Source organism: Oryx dammah, unplaced genomic scaffold (assembly GCF_014754425.2).
Source record: "Oryx dammah isolate SB20612 unplaced genomic scaffold, SCBI_Odam_1.1 HiC_scaffold_27, whole genome shotgun sequence".
Classification (NCBI taxonomy): domain Eukaryota; kingdom Metazoa; phylum Chordata; class Mammalia; order Artiodactyla; family Bovidae; genus Oryx; species Oryx dammah.
In genome coordinates, this window is record NW_024070211.1 from 20,669,703 (window position 1) to 20,685,151 (window position 15,449).

The 15,449-nt window shown below is 37.2% G+C and overlaps 1 pseudogene; it reads left to right on the forward strand.

Annotated features, from left to right (window-relative positions):
• Positions 1 to 14,558: 14,558 nt before the first annotated feature.
• On the forward strand, positions 14,559 to 15,167 carry LOC120854446 (annotated as a pseudogene).
• The last annotated feature ends 282 nt before the right edge of the window (positions 15,168 to 15,449 follow it).

Sequence of the window (15,449 nt, forward strand, 5' to 3'; positions counted from 1 at the left end):
CCATTGGTTTAAATGAAGAATATAGAATTCAGAATCTATCATGATTGAGTTCATTCTACGGCCAACGAGAGAAGTCCTGTAAGTAATAGTTATCACTAAAACTGCAAATAGGAGCAATGCGCTTGCAGTAGACCTGTGATGGTTAATTATCTTGACATTATTATGGTCATTATTATAATTGCATATCAATTGTCACTAATAGACTCAGTCAGTCTAATGAAGCAAGAATGTAACTGGGAAGCTGTCAGTCAAAGGCTCTCTCTTGGGACCCAGGCTCTTGGAAGGATCTAGAGATGGTGAGGCCATACTCATCTCAGCATCTGAAATGGCAGTATCTTCATGGGCGAGCTGGAGGCTGAGTACTTTTCAAAGCATCCAGAGAAGGGAAGGGTATTAGCTAAACAGTCTCAGGATTCCCCAAACTTTAACCCACTACTGCTAAGACCTTCAGATACAGCTTTCATTTTCTTGCAACTCAGTATTATTTTAGTAAAATTAAAAATTGTTTTGTCACTCCTCTAAGATCTTACAAGATCTCACTATTACCATCACTGTGACATCTACCTGACAAGTAAGATAATGCATTTAGACCTCTCTTATGAAAGTGCCTGGGACACAATAAACACTCAATGCACATGAACTGTTTTTCTAACTATTGCTGCTGCTGCTGCTAAGTCACTTCAGTCATGTCTGACTCTGTGCGACCCCATAGACGGCAGCCCACCAAACTCCCCCATCCCTGGGATTCTCCAGGCAAGAACACCGGAGTGGGTTGCCATTTCCTTCTCCAATGCATGAAAGTGAAAAGTGAAAGTGAAGTCGCTCAGTCGTGTCCGACTCTTAGCAACCCCATGGACTGCAGCCCACCAGGCTCCTCCATCCATGGGACTTTCCAGGCAAGAGTACTGGAGTGGGGTGCCATTGCCTTACTATTAGCCACTATTTGTTGATTGTCTACGATGGGCTAGGCACTTCACCTCCATTTTGAAAATGAGGAAACAGAGGATCAGAGAGTCTAAGTAACTTACCATAGCTCACAAAGATAGTGGTTAGAGGGATTGATGATTCAAACCTTCTTTTTAAAAAAATACTTATTTTTTTGGCTGTGTCAGGTCTTAATTGTGGCATGTGGGATCTTTCCTTGATGCGCATGGCTTAGTAGTTGGAGCAAGCAGGCTTAGTTGCTCCAGCAGCACGTGATGTCTCAGGTCACTGATGAGGGATCGAAGCTGCCCCCCATGCATTGCAAGGCAGATTCCTATCGACTGGACCACCAGAGAAGTCCCCGGCTCAAGCGTTCTCATACATTATTTCTACTTTTGAATATTAAAATCTAGTACTGCTTGGCATCGGATATATCATTGTCCACATAAAAGGTAATTTTGTTTTTATTCATGTGCATGTTTACATAAAGTTTTCATTGTTTCTAATTATCTAAACTATAAAAGATAAAAATGACAGCTATTTATTATCCATTTCAGAATTATTTTGAATGACTGTGTTTCTTTCAATTTCCTACATTTTTCTATTTCAGGAAGTTTTTTTTTTTCTATTGAGTGTTTTGGATAAATCTTTCTTAATCATATTTTGACTCATCAGGATTATTATCTAAAAATTAAATTGAGTTTACAGATGTCCCATTGTTCTTATGTTTCCAGGATAATAGTAGATATTGTTTGAGAGTTCCTTTTTCTTTCAAATAATAAATCCTAAATAGGCAGTTTATTTTAATAATCTCTCCTTTAACAACATTTTTCTTTTACATCTGCAACTGCCACTTCTGTTTTCATATCAACTAAAATTCTGATGCTTCCATGACTGTGATGAATAATTTCACTCCAAACTGCCATATCACATTTTCTATGTGCCATGTGAGATCTCATAGAAGGCTTCCCAAACTACATCTCCTCAAATCTGACAGAATATATCATGATGACTCTATATGTCCTTTATGAAAAAACAATTCAGATAATGAATTCTTAGCAAAGGAAGATCTGCAAATGTTCTTGCTAGGAAAAAATATTCAAAAGGGAATTTGCATCAAGATATGGAAAATGAGGCTGTGAAGACAGTAGCAGTAGGTGATTCAGCCTATCTTTCCTGCCAGCCCATGGTCCATGGTGATTTTAGGACCTTCTTTAAGGATATACACACTGCTGTATCTCCACCACTGTTTGCTAATAGTTCAAATCTCTTCAAAAAGTGCCCTTCCATCCACTATTAGGCATGAGTGTGTGTGTGTGTAGTCGCAACCGACTCCTTGTGACTCTATGGACTGTAGCCCATTGAGCTTCTCTGTCCATGGGATTTCCCAGACAAGAATACTAGAGTGGGTTTCCATTTCCTCTTCCAGAGGCTCTTCCTGACCCAGGGATCAAACCCATGTCTCCTGCATTGACAGGTGGATTCTTAACCACGGAGTCTCCTGGGGATGACAAAGGATGAGATGGTTGGATAGCATCACCAACTTGATGGACATGGGTTTGAGCAATTTTATTAAAGTTCAATGAGTCCACCTGTCTCCCAGCTTGTGGCAGTCCTGACTAGAGGGAACAAGAAGCAGAGAAATTGGGATAAAATACAAAGTAGGAAAATTTGCCGAATTATTACTAAGGTTTTGCCCAATTTCCTACAATAGGACTAGGGAAAATAGAAGCCATGGGCAGAGCAGAAGAGGAGAGAATTTTTGACATCACCTATGATCACAGATAGCTTCACTTTACATAATTTAGATTTTTCTTTTTCTAACACACCTGACTTCTAACAAAAGCATCTCTTTTCCAGAGAATTTGTTATTCAATTGATAACTAAATAAAGGCTGACATTTATCTGAGAATGTTAAATATATTTAAGTGAAGATTTTTTATAGCTTACTGTTTATTTTTCTTAAGTTATCAAAATGTCAGTCTTTAATAGGATGGTATATCACATAAGTTTTCATGCTCCCAATTATGTTTTTAATTTATTTTGAAATAGTTGCAGACATTATAGAAAAGTTGCAAAATAATACAGAGAATTTCTGTATATTTTCAAAATATCCTAAATGTTAACATTTGTTGCTTTTTCTTTCTCTCTCCCTCTCTATCTATGTAGGTTGTATTAATATTAATATATTAATTGACATATATTATATACATACACACCATTTTGAATCATTTTGTTGTCAAACCCAAGTTTGTGTACCTGATGCATAGTGAGGCCAAACGAACCAAAACTGCAAAGGCTGGAGCAGAGAAAAGTTTATTGTAGGGCCATGCAAGGAGGAAAACTGGGTGGGTGGCTCATACTGAAAAACCCAAACTCGCTAGTGGTTTTCAGGGAATGTGATATTCAGCTCTAGCACTAGCTATGTGGTCTTGTGTAAGCCATTTAAACCCTCCAAAACTCAATTTTCTCAACTGTAATATGGAATAATCACATGAAATTATTTCCAAGTTCTCTTTCAGCTTAAGTATTTAAAGATTCTAAGATCTAAAGAAAAAATAAATAGCACATTTGGAAAAAACCAAAAATAGTAAGATATTAAAATATGACTAGACCTAAGAGTTGCTGAGCCAAAAGGAAGATAAAGTTTGAGATACAAAGAATCATTTTTAACATTTAAAAATTCACTTAAAATTAATTAAAACTTAATGATGTAGAAAAATGGGTAGAATATACACTTTTGCTATATTTTGGAACAAAGAAAATAAAATTGAGGTAGTTGGTAAACTAAATATGACTTGCAGTTACTTAATAAATATATCCTGTGCTATGATGTCCATGAGAGGCAATCACAGCTTTGTACAAAGAAAACTCCTAAATTATAGTGCATGAGTCAAAAAAAAATTAAGCTTAAAAATCTCTATCTACTGAGAGCCAGTAAGTCATAGGAAAAGAATAAAGAAAAAAATATAACTAAACAAAGTCAACATCTCTGGAACAAACTCAAGCAAAGAATAAGTTGATTATTTTAAATTTAACAGGAAAAAATGTTCATTCACTGCTTTTAAAAAATATACAGAAAATACTACCAATCATTATTGCATTTATAACTGGCTTGAATTCAAGCAAACCAGGCTTCGGTCCCAGCCCAACCAAGGGACTGTGTGATCTGACCAACCTCTTAAACAGAGCAATAATCCCTTCCTTTGTGGCTTCTTGTCAAGATTGATTATGATAAGTCATATAAAATATATATCTTAGTGACTGGCACATAGTAAGGGTTTGCAAAGATGTTAACTGTCACATCAACCTTTCCATCATTCATATTCAGTCTTCTGCTTTGAGGAGGAAAAACAACAGCTTGAGTGGCAGGGATAAGTGAGGATGGGTTTACCAGAAGTCTAGAGAAAGAGCAGAAAAGGTCTGCCTGATACTGGGGGTGTTACTAATCCACCTTCCTGGACTAGTTAACAGGCCCCATTTCTTCAATGTGATTCTTTGAAAGATCACCTGACTTTCTAGCAACTCCTTTTTGGATTTGTGTTAGTAGATTTTTTGATCTTACTTTCAAAAATAAAAGTTAATTTTAAAAGAAACATTTACTTTTCTGTAGACCTTAATTTTTAGAGACTGAACAAGAGTCAGCAGTGATGATTAGCTATTAGCCTAAACACTGTTTTGCCATGAATAATACATTCCTTTGCCTTTCTCTTGTTAGGTGAATAAATTTCCTTAAAAGGAAAACTAAAGCAAGGGTTTACGACATACATTTTTAGGGATTTTTCTTAGGACCTATGAAATATTGTTTAGTCAGTGTCAGAAAAGCCAACTCATTAGAAAAGACTCTGATGTTGGGACAGATTGAAGGAAAAAGGAGAAGGGGGCGGTAGAGGATGAGATGGTTAGATAGCATCACTGACTCAGTGGACGTGAACTGGAGCAAACTCTGGGAGATTGTGAAGGACGGGGAGGCTAGCGTGCTGCAGGCCATGGGATCGCAAAGAGTCAGACATGACTGACTGATTGAACAACAATAGTATCAGAAAAAGAGTCACCCTCATTGATTAAAATAGAGCTACCATTTATTGAACCTGTGCCATGAACTTCATTCATAAAACTACATTTATCCTCCTAATGAGTCTATAAAGTAGGATTGTTACCACATTTTGCAGACAAGAAGCTCAGAATCAAAATGACTAGTTTTAAGTTCACAGAGACAAAATATGAGAGACTTAGAACCCAAACCTAAATCACCATGAACTCATCCAGAGCTTCCACTGCCCTGGCTAAAAGGGACACCGGACTGCAAAAGAGAAATGATATGAGATGCAGTTTTCAAACTTAAACCCAGGCAATATTTCATAAACAGATTTTTATTTTGCATTTCCTTGAGACTTATTTTCAGTGTACATAATCAAGGGAATTAAAACAATGACAAGAAAGTCTTATTTTTCTATTGCCAGATTATATTTGGTCTTGGGTAAAAAGTAACACATCTTATTTTCTAGGCCTTGCTGAGAAATAATACACAGTATTTTAACTATATTTTTTATAGAACAAAGAAAATGGACATGTTGCCTACTTAATATTCTTGGGCTATTAATCACATGTGATTGATTTAAAGTGAATTTTTAAGAGTTTCTTAAATTTATTATTTATCTTTATTTTTGGTAAAATATAGTAACCATGCTTTCTGTAAAACAACAATCTCTAGCAGTATCTTTCCTTTTGTCTTAAAAAACATGCACAAAATAAAATATGCACATCAATTAGACAAGGCAAATTGTGTAGCCTCTTAGAAAGACTTGAGTTAGATTGGACTTTCTTTTGATTAATGGGCATTCTTTAAACGAATTAGCCCAGATTCTGCCCAGGAGCATAGTATAGGCATCCCAGGGGGATGCAGTCGAACAAGTCTGAATGCAGAATATCTGTCTTCATCATCAAATACTGTTCAAAAGCAATTGGTTTTGAAGCACCCTTAAGACAGGGGTCACCAACTCCAGTGCCTCCAGGAGGTAGGCAGGTGATACAAATGAGTCAAGTGGGCTGGATGGAAGAAAGCATCTGAAACATTGCAGTGACAAATGGCACCTGACATTTGGCCATGGTGTCGGGGGCGGGGGGGGGGGTGTGTGTGTGTGTGTGTGTGACCTGGAGCCACGTGATCATGGCAAACTGGCCATCAAAAGGGGCAGCTGCTTTTCAGTTCTGGTGGACTAAGGCCATCTGGGAATCAAGGGCCAATGCTCTCAGATCACCTAATTTTTAAAGAGAAATTAGAATTTCAAATTTTGATGTATCATCTTCTAATCTTTATGTTGACAATTAATTTTAAAAATGCTATTTGGACCAATTTAAAAAACCACCCATGGACCACATCTGGCCAGCAGGCTACCAGTTTACACATTTAAGAAGGTAAGATAATAGTAATAGAAATAATACCTGAAAATGATATCATAGTTTTGAATTCTCATATCCATATTAGACTACATATACATTAAAAATACACTTAAGTTGTACTTTCCCTAAAGAAACAAAAGGATGGTATAGGCCTAGGGTTCCAGGGGAAACCATAAAGTGTATTTCTCAGTATGTAAACTATGCACTGTCTGCTCCAGAATTAACTAAAGAGCTTATTTAACATGTGCATACTGGATTTGCATTAATTAGGTCTCAGGTGGCTTCTAGCAATCTGACTTTGTCCAAGCACCCTGGTCCCCAGATGATTCTAATAGTTATTAATGGAGTTCCTCCCTTGGAGAATTTGCAGGCTCTGTGGTCATTTTACTGCCAGTCGTAACTTCTGCATCTTCCCTATTTTCCCAGGCAGAGACAGCTGTGATTTAAAGAGGGTTAGGTTTTGGGTCCTTTGGATCCCTGCTTAGTCGGCTGATCATAACACATCTGTGTTTTGGGCTCATTCAGTCCCATAGTTACAGGTTGATACTTCATAATGACAAATGTCTACCCTATTAGCTTGCAGTTTATGGTTGCTCAGTTGATGTCTTCATTTAGCTAATGTCTTAGTGGGTTATTTCCTTGTGGCTCCCTACTGAGTATCAGTGTAATGTACCTGATCGGTGCCCAGTAAGTAATTTTTGATTGACTATTATAATGCATTAATTAGAACATTGTCAATGAGGCCTACAGGATCAACTGTCTGTGACTGAACTGAATAATCATTTACTTTAACCCACCAGGCATTTTAGTTAAGCCAATAATTTGACTAATTTTTAGCTCTCAAAAGATTGTTTGATGACATTTGACCAAATGAGCCCATCCCCAAATGATTAATATAACTTCTGACCTTGTCTGCTCATACCTTCACGGAGTAAACATATTATTAGGAGTATGTAACTCACTATGTGCTGTCATACAGGACAAAAATAGTATCATCAAAGTGGTATTGTCACACCATTTTAGACACTGGAAACAATAGCTGTAGAAAATGCTGATAGACTGACATGTTCAATGAACTCCACATTTTAGTGTGCCTAGGGAAAACCACAATTGAAATGTAAATTGTCACTTTGCTTCAGTGAAAAATCAACCAAAATGCAAATTTTCTTTTAAAAACATTGAGAGTGGGGAAAGGCATTAAACCTGTGTTTTCTATCTTACGTTCATACCCTGTAAATGACAGCATCTTGGATATAGGGCACAGTTAAAAAGATTATTCATCCCTTAGCCTGGACAATAAGTAGGGACGGTTCTTTATTCCAACATTGTTAGACAAAAGAAACATTTGACCTCTGAGATAACCTTCTCCCGAAGATAAACTGATAATTCCTTGCACAAGTTGCCTTTTTTTCATCATTTCCATTCCAGTCTAGTTAATGCAACCAGTTCTGCAGTTCACAATATTCAAATATGTTACTTGGGTTCTGGACACAGTGATAGGTCTTGAATTCTCCCTAGCAAAGGTGAAGTGACATTAAATTTGTCACAGTCTCGTCTAAGTCAGCAAGATGGCACTGTATAATATCTTTAGAAATACTAAGTTAAGAAGTCCATGGGGAAGAAGGTGAAAAGAAGGTCAGCTACTGACATAAAATCAGACTTCAGATGTGATGACCTTTCGTCAGAGGCTTTGTAGCCTGCAAGTCAGCATAACATTATTGAATCCACCTCCTAGCTGAAGCCAGATACGGTGACAAAGACAGCCCAACCTGCACACTAATAGAGGAGCCATCAGCATTACCTCATAAATGAGACACCCAAAGCAGTTCTTTTTGCAAAACAAACAAACAAAACTTAAAGCTATAAATGCCCACTTTTATTTTTACTTCCTTCACTTCAAAGTGTCGACCTTTATTTTAATGTCTGAAGCACCCATGAATGTATTACAACGTAGAGAAAGAAAAGAATTAATCTTTGGTAGCCAGAGTCTTGAAAGTTACACTTTGAAGAATTCCTGGAAAATTCAGTCTTCCAACTGACAAGCAACTAGACTAATAATAACAATAAGCACTTTAGTTTTGCTAGAGACAAATCTAGTAACAACTCTTCAAATAATCCTTTTCCTCCATCAAAAAGAATTAATGAAGTGGAATAGAGATCACAAGTTTTAATTTTTACTTTTGCCTCATGTTACATAAGTAGAGTTTATGGTCTTTAGAATCAGTCGATCTTGATATGCTTCAATTAATACAATATAAAAATTCCCCAAAGATTTCTATGTTACCTAGAGGAATTACGCAGTAAAATAGTCAATGCATTTTTAAAGCTCGGATCAAATGTTTAGTAACTGTATTATCTGATGTGCTGATCCTTATTTTAGAAAAGAATCTCCAAACTAGATGCAAAGAAGGATCCCAAAAGCAGATTCTAGGAAATTGCTCATAACACACCATTATTTTGAGTTATAAAAATAATCTTCACCATGCTTATTGCAGAAATTAGCTTATATAATTACTGGTCAGAAATTTCATGACAAAAACCAATGTTACTTACCAACAATTCTAATTAATAATGAATAAGGATTAAGAGAAGAAAAATTAATTAGGTTAGAGTTTGAGCAAAAAAAAAAAGAACTTAAAGCCAGTTTTCCTTAAAAGTGATCCAATGAGTATACTTGAAAAAATGGCATTGGGAGGGGCATCCTCCAGGGGCCCAAAGCAGTCTCTGAAAATTGTTTCTTAGTGTCCAACTGGTACACAGATCTGTCTTCTGACATTGGGCAGTTTCTGTAGCTAGTCATATGAACAGTCAAATAGATCAAGGAGCACACAGAGTGACTGCCAGTAACTGCCCATTCCCTGGAGGATGGCAAGGATGGAGGGTAGCTTGTTTGCTGCTTGGGAGGCCTATAGCCCTGGACTCCTCTCTATATTCTGTGCAAAATTTGTATCAGCCAACTAAGTCACCCTTGTGGGCTTGAGGGATTGGGAACTGGCACAAACATGCTGACTTCCAGCTACTACTTTTTCTGTGCATAATATAGTCTTCCATTTCTTCAAAAAAAAAAAAAAGTAAAAAGTAGTCAGACGTCCCACCATCCTCCCAACTGCTAAGGGCCAAAATCCGTCATCTTTGACTTCTCTCTTACAATTGTTCCAAAGAGCTGGCTGTTTTCAAAGTCCAGTATCCCCACCTCTGAGTTGTTTCTCTTTTTTTTTCCCCACATATGTTCCTTCCTCCTCATTTCTATCACCATGAACCTAACCTGGACCTTCATTATCTCATTTGATCGTTGAAACAGGTTTCTACCTAACCTACCTTGCCCAAGATTCCCATTTTATTCTGTTTTCAGATCTGCTCATGTTACTTCCCCTGTTTATCATAAGTACTCCTTATTATTTGCCAAGTAATTCCAAACTCTTTGATCTGCATTCAAAGTCAGCTGTGTGCGCCCTCGAGGTTAATGTAAAAGCATTCAGTTCTACAGTGGGGTACTGAGTGCTTGTTATGAGTGATTCTCAAATGAAGAGGACCCTCTTCTCCTCGAAGAATTTATAGTCCCTGCTTGTTATAATGGAACTGTGATGATTATGAGGTGATTAATCCCTTACATGCATGATCTCATTTATAGACAGGTGGTGTATTCCTTTTCTTCCAGTCCACACAGAAGTCCTGCTTTTCTTCATGACTTTCCCAACATTGTTCAAATAGTTCTCCATGCCTGGAATGCTCCCTTAAGCCATCTTTATTCAACACATATTTGTCCGGAGATATATTTAACTTGTGTCTTCCCAGGTGGTGGCTAGTGGTAAAGAACCCACCTACCAATGCAGGAGATGTAAGAGATGTGGGTTCTATCCCTGGGTTGGGAAGATGCCCTGGAGATCTTCAGTATTCTTGCCTGGAGAATCTCATGGACAGAGGAGCCTGGTGGACTATGGTCCATAGTGTTGCAAAGAGTCAGACATGACTGAAGCACACATGCACGCATATTTAAAATATGTAACTTGTGATACTTAAGAGAAATAAAGTAAGTTAAGGTGAGAGTCGACCTAGCAAACTCTTACCACTTCTTGAAGGATAAAATTTCTATGATTCTTACCACTATATGGTAGGTCCTGTTCTGCAAGGGATGAGGGATTAAAGATGAGAGAGATGACTGGTGGGAGTAATCCCATTCAAAATACATGGCTAAGACAACAATAATGATGGTGACTAATATTTATAAAGCATTGATAATATAGGAACTATCTGTTTAAAATCTCACAATGGCCCAATGAGATAACCATTATTATTCTCATGTTTTCAATACTTGAGACATGGGGCAGGTTAGATAAATTATCAACATTTACAATGATGGTAAATGGCAGAGCCAATTGAACAAGACAATTCAGTTCTAAGGAAGGCTTAAATTAATTGCCTTCTATGAATTAATCCACAGAGGAGCAGGGTGCTCTTGGCAGGAGATGAAGAAAGTGAATGCTGTGTAGATGCCTAAAAAATTTCCATGTTGATTACCTCTCTGCCTCCAACCTTTTCTTTTCTAAGTCCATCCTCCAAAACTACAAGAGTGATCTAACTACAAAGTCCAACTTTGTCATTACCCCAATTAAACAATTTAATGGCTCCAACTGCTAGATGAACTATTATCATTCATTGCTCTCTAGTGAAATTTACAAAGTGGTATTTACCCTAACTCTCAGTTTAAGAAAACCTCTACCACAAATCTAAGCACCTGGTACAGAAGGGTAAGCTTATTCTACTTTGTTTTATTAGTCATTATGAAGAAATCCTTACTGGATGTCATTGATAGACTGTCTACAAGGAGGTTAGTTTTTCATCCACAGAAATCTGTCCTTGGGTGTATTACAGGAAAGTCAGGAGCAACTCATGGAGGCAAAGGGGTGGAATGTTTAAAGATAAAAGCTCTGGAGCCTGGGTTTGGAATTATGGCACTTTGAATTAAGATTCTTTGAGCCTTATTTGCAGCAATGTCAAGTGCAATTTGAGAAACACATTTTTCTTATAGGGTTGCTGTGAGGACTGAATGAGAAAATATATTAAAGGGCTTAAAACAATGGCTATATAGAAATTCCTAAGCAAGTGATAACCATTACATGTTATTAAAGTTTTCCTTGTTCTACACTTGCTATATTAAATATCATGGTTTAATTCCAGTAGTAATACAAGAATGTAGTTGAAAAAACAAACAAACACTATAAGAGAATATGGGAAAGCAGAGTCCCTTTCCCAGAGAAAACCATTGTTAAGATTTTTTGCCCTTCTAGAGTTTGTCTATGTATAAAAATACCTGTGATTTTTAAAAAACACAAATGAGAGCATTTATAATACAGTTTTGTACCCTGACTTTTTTTTCCTGTGAGAATTGTTTCACAGTGATAGAAATAAGTTTCCTAAATTATCTTTAATGGCTATGCAGTATTTCAACATGTAAATATGGAATAACTAATAATTTCACTGTTGATGGACATGTATGTTGTTTTCAGTCACAAGGCAAATTTCAGTGAATATTCACGAATGATTATTTCCACAGAATTCACTTCTGTAAGTGGAATTGCTGGATCAAATGGCATATGCATTCAAAATTTGTATAGCTCTTGTTCAACTGCCTTCTGAAGAGCTTAAAGATTAATATATGCTTACTCAGTTCTAGTGCAGAGAAATTATTTAAATACATTCCTTATAAACCACTTCAATTTTCTTAAGCTCATTTTCTCACTGTCCCAGAAAGTCCCATTATATTCCTTCTTCCTTGCTATAAACTTATTTTGCTTCTAGCCTAGAATTACCTTTCTTCTCATTTATCCGGCTCGTCCTACATATCTGCAGTAGTAGGACACAGCTGCAAGTAACAAAACTCAAATGAATCTAGCTTATGGAAATTAAAAGGAGAGAAGAGGAAAACTACTGAAAGGATTCTAGGTAGTTCACAGAAATGAAGGACAAGCTGCAAGTTCCCAGGGCAGTTCTAGAAACGTAAGACTGGAGCCTTCACACACTCCTCTAATTATCCATCCTCAACTTCATGTATCTCTGAATGATTTCATTCTCTTCTACGGTAGACGGGTGAGGCTCATAACTGTTAAAAAATGTGAAAATTTACATAAAAGGCCGCACATCATAAACATGAAAGTTCAAAAGATGTTTTGCACTGGCAGTTTCTGGCTCTGCCAACTTTTGGTGTCTTCTTGTCTCTCATTACACAGAATTCGATGAAGAAGTTTAGAAAACACTGACACAATGTCCAGAAAAATAACTTCTCCCAAATACCAGAGAATCAAGATTCTACTTTTCTTCATTACAATAATGTCCTTTAAGTGAAAGTTGTCCAGCAACTATTTCAGGAACATCTTTTTCCCCACCTGAATGACTAGAATATGTTGGTAGTGCCTCTTCCTCACGCTCTCCGTGGTCCTGAACCACCTGGTGGTGCTTCATTTTAGAGTCAGTTGAAATGTGACAGGAAGGGAATTAGGGAAAAGAGAAATTGAAAAGGCTGTTAGGGAGAAAGAAAATATTTTTGTTAATTTTATTGCCAACAAATAAACCACAATTAACCTTGGCCAAACTGAAAGAGAATAAGCAATTTTGGTGGGAGGCATTGCAATCTGTGCAAATGTCCACATGCACAAGCAAGATTGCATGCTGATATTGTCACCATGCTTATTTAACTTAAATGCAAGTACATCATGAGAAATGCTGGGCTGGATGAAGCACAAGCTGGAATCAAGATTGCAGGGAGAAACATCAACAACCTCAGATATGCAGATGATACCACCCTTATGGCAGAAAGCAAAGAACTAAAAAGCCTCTTGATGAAAGTGAAAGAGGAGAGTGAAAAAGTTGGCTTAAAGCTCAACATTCAGAAAACTAAGATCATGGCATCTGGTCCCATCACTTCATGGTAAATAGATGGAGAAACAGTGGAAACAGTGACTGACTTTATTTGGCGGGGGGGGGGGGGCTCCAAAATTACTGCAGATGGTGACTGCAGCCATGAAATTAGAAGATGCTTGCTCCTTGGAAGAAAAGTTATGACCAACCTAGACAGCATATTAAAAAGCAGAGACATTACTTTGCCAACTAAGGTCCATCTAGTCAAAGGTATGGTTTTTCCAGTAGTCATGTATGGATGTGAGAGTTGGACCATAAAGAAAGCTGAGCACTGAAGAATTGATGCTTTTGAACTGTGGTGTTGGAGAAGTCCCTTGGACTGCAAGGAGATCCAACCAGTCCATCTTAAAGGAGATCAGTTCTGAATATTCATTGGAAGAACTTCTGTTGAAGCTGAAACTCTAATACTTTAGGAACCTGATGCGAAGAGCTGACTCATTTGAAAAGACTCTGATGCTGGGAAAATTTGAAGGTGGGAGGAGAAAGGGACAACAGAGGACGAGATGGTTGGATGGCATCACTGACTCAATGGGCATGAGTTTGAGTAAGCTCTTGGAGATGGTGATGGACAGGAAGGCCTGGCATGCTTCAGTCTGTGGGGTTGCAGAGTCAGACATGACTGAGTGCCTGAACTGAACTAAACAAGCAAGATCTCTGATGGAAGTGGGCAGATCATCACTGAGCAAAGGTGAGATGGTTCAACTGCCATTCTCAGTTGACCCAAAACAAATTATACATGGATTTTCTTGATTTTTTAACTTTTATAAGATGATGAGAAAATTGCAGAACTGAAACAATAGTAAAGTCTTCCAATTCACAGATGTATGTGTTTAAGTGTATTTAGTAATTCTCTAAATATTCAAGAGTTATGGTTTTTACTCATTGGTAAATTGTGTGTCCACCAATGATATAAAGGGCTTCCCTTGCGGCTTAACTGGTAAAGAATCCGCCTGCAATGCAGGAGACCTGGGTTTGATCCCTGGGTTGGAAAGATCCCTGGGAAAAGGAAATGGCTACCCACTCCAGTATTCTGGCCTGGAGAATTCCATGGACTGCGTAGTCTGTGGGATCACAAAGAGTCGGACACGACTGGGTGACTTTTACTTTCACCAATGATATAATCATTTCAGTTTTACATAATTATATTGTTGGGTATTGATTTATTTTACATAAGATGTTGTTTCTTATTTTTCCAGTTTAACATGAAGTGCTGATATTGCTATTTGTCTTTTGAATGTGCTAAATTATTTTCCATTAATCTTTAAAAGTAATTCAACATTTTGGCTGGAACCACCTTCTTCCAGCAATTCACCAAAATGACCAGCAAAACAGGAAAGAGGAGGGGCACCCTCCACATGTTCTCTAGGCCTTTTGGAGAACTTGGAATTCTTCCTTTGGCTACATACATGCAAATCTACAAGAAGGGTGATATTGTAGACATCAAGAGAATGGGTAATGTTCAAAAAGGAATGTTCCAGAAATGTTACCAGGGAAAAACTGGGAAAGGCTACATTACCCAGCATACTGTTGGCATCATTGTAAACAAACAAGTTAAAGGCAAGATTCTGGTCAAGAGAATTAATGTGTCTATCAAGCATATTAAGCACTCCAAGAGCTGAGATAGTTTCCTGAAATGTGTGAAGGAAAATGATCAGTAAAAGAAGGAAACCAAAGAGAAAGGGGCTTGGGTTCACCTGAAGCAACAGTTTCCTCCACCCAGAGAAGTACACTTTGTGAGGATCAATGTTAAGGAGTTAAAAACAGTTCTAACTGTTGAACTGTTGGAGCCCATTCTCTACAAATTCATGGCACGATGGGTGTAAAAATAAAGACCTGGACTGCACAAATGTTTCTGTTAATTGAGTAGAGGTGTTATGTCCCCTCCCCAAGGAAATACTTAAACCACATTGTAATTGTGTCCAAATTCAGTGGGTGCCGTTTTCTCAAATTTAGTTTTTATTTTCTTTCTGAAAGATATAAAACAGTTTGTTGTTTGGTATGCTCTGTTGGTTAATAAATTGCCAGATAGTATTTATATAAAAAAGTAATTCAAGATAAAGAGGAAAACTGTTATTTGTTATTGGAAAAATTTTAAATCAGTAAAGTTTAATAAATTTAGAAGTAGATTTCTAGAAGTAAACTTTCATCTAAAAATATTTTTTAAAAGGATTGGTAAAAATGAGGACATATTATCTTGGAAATCTTTC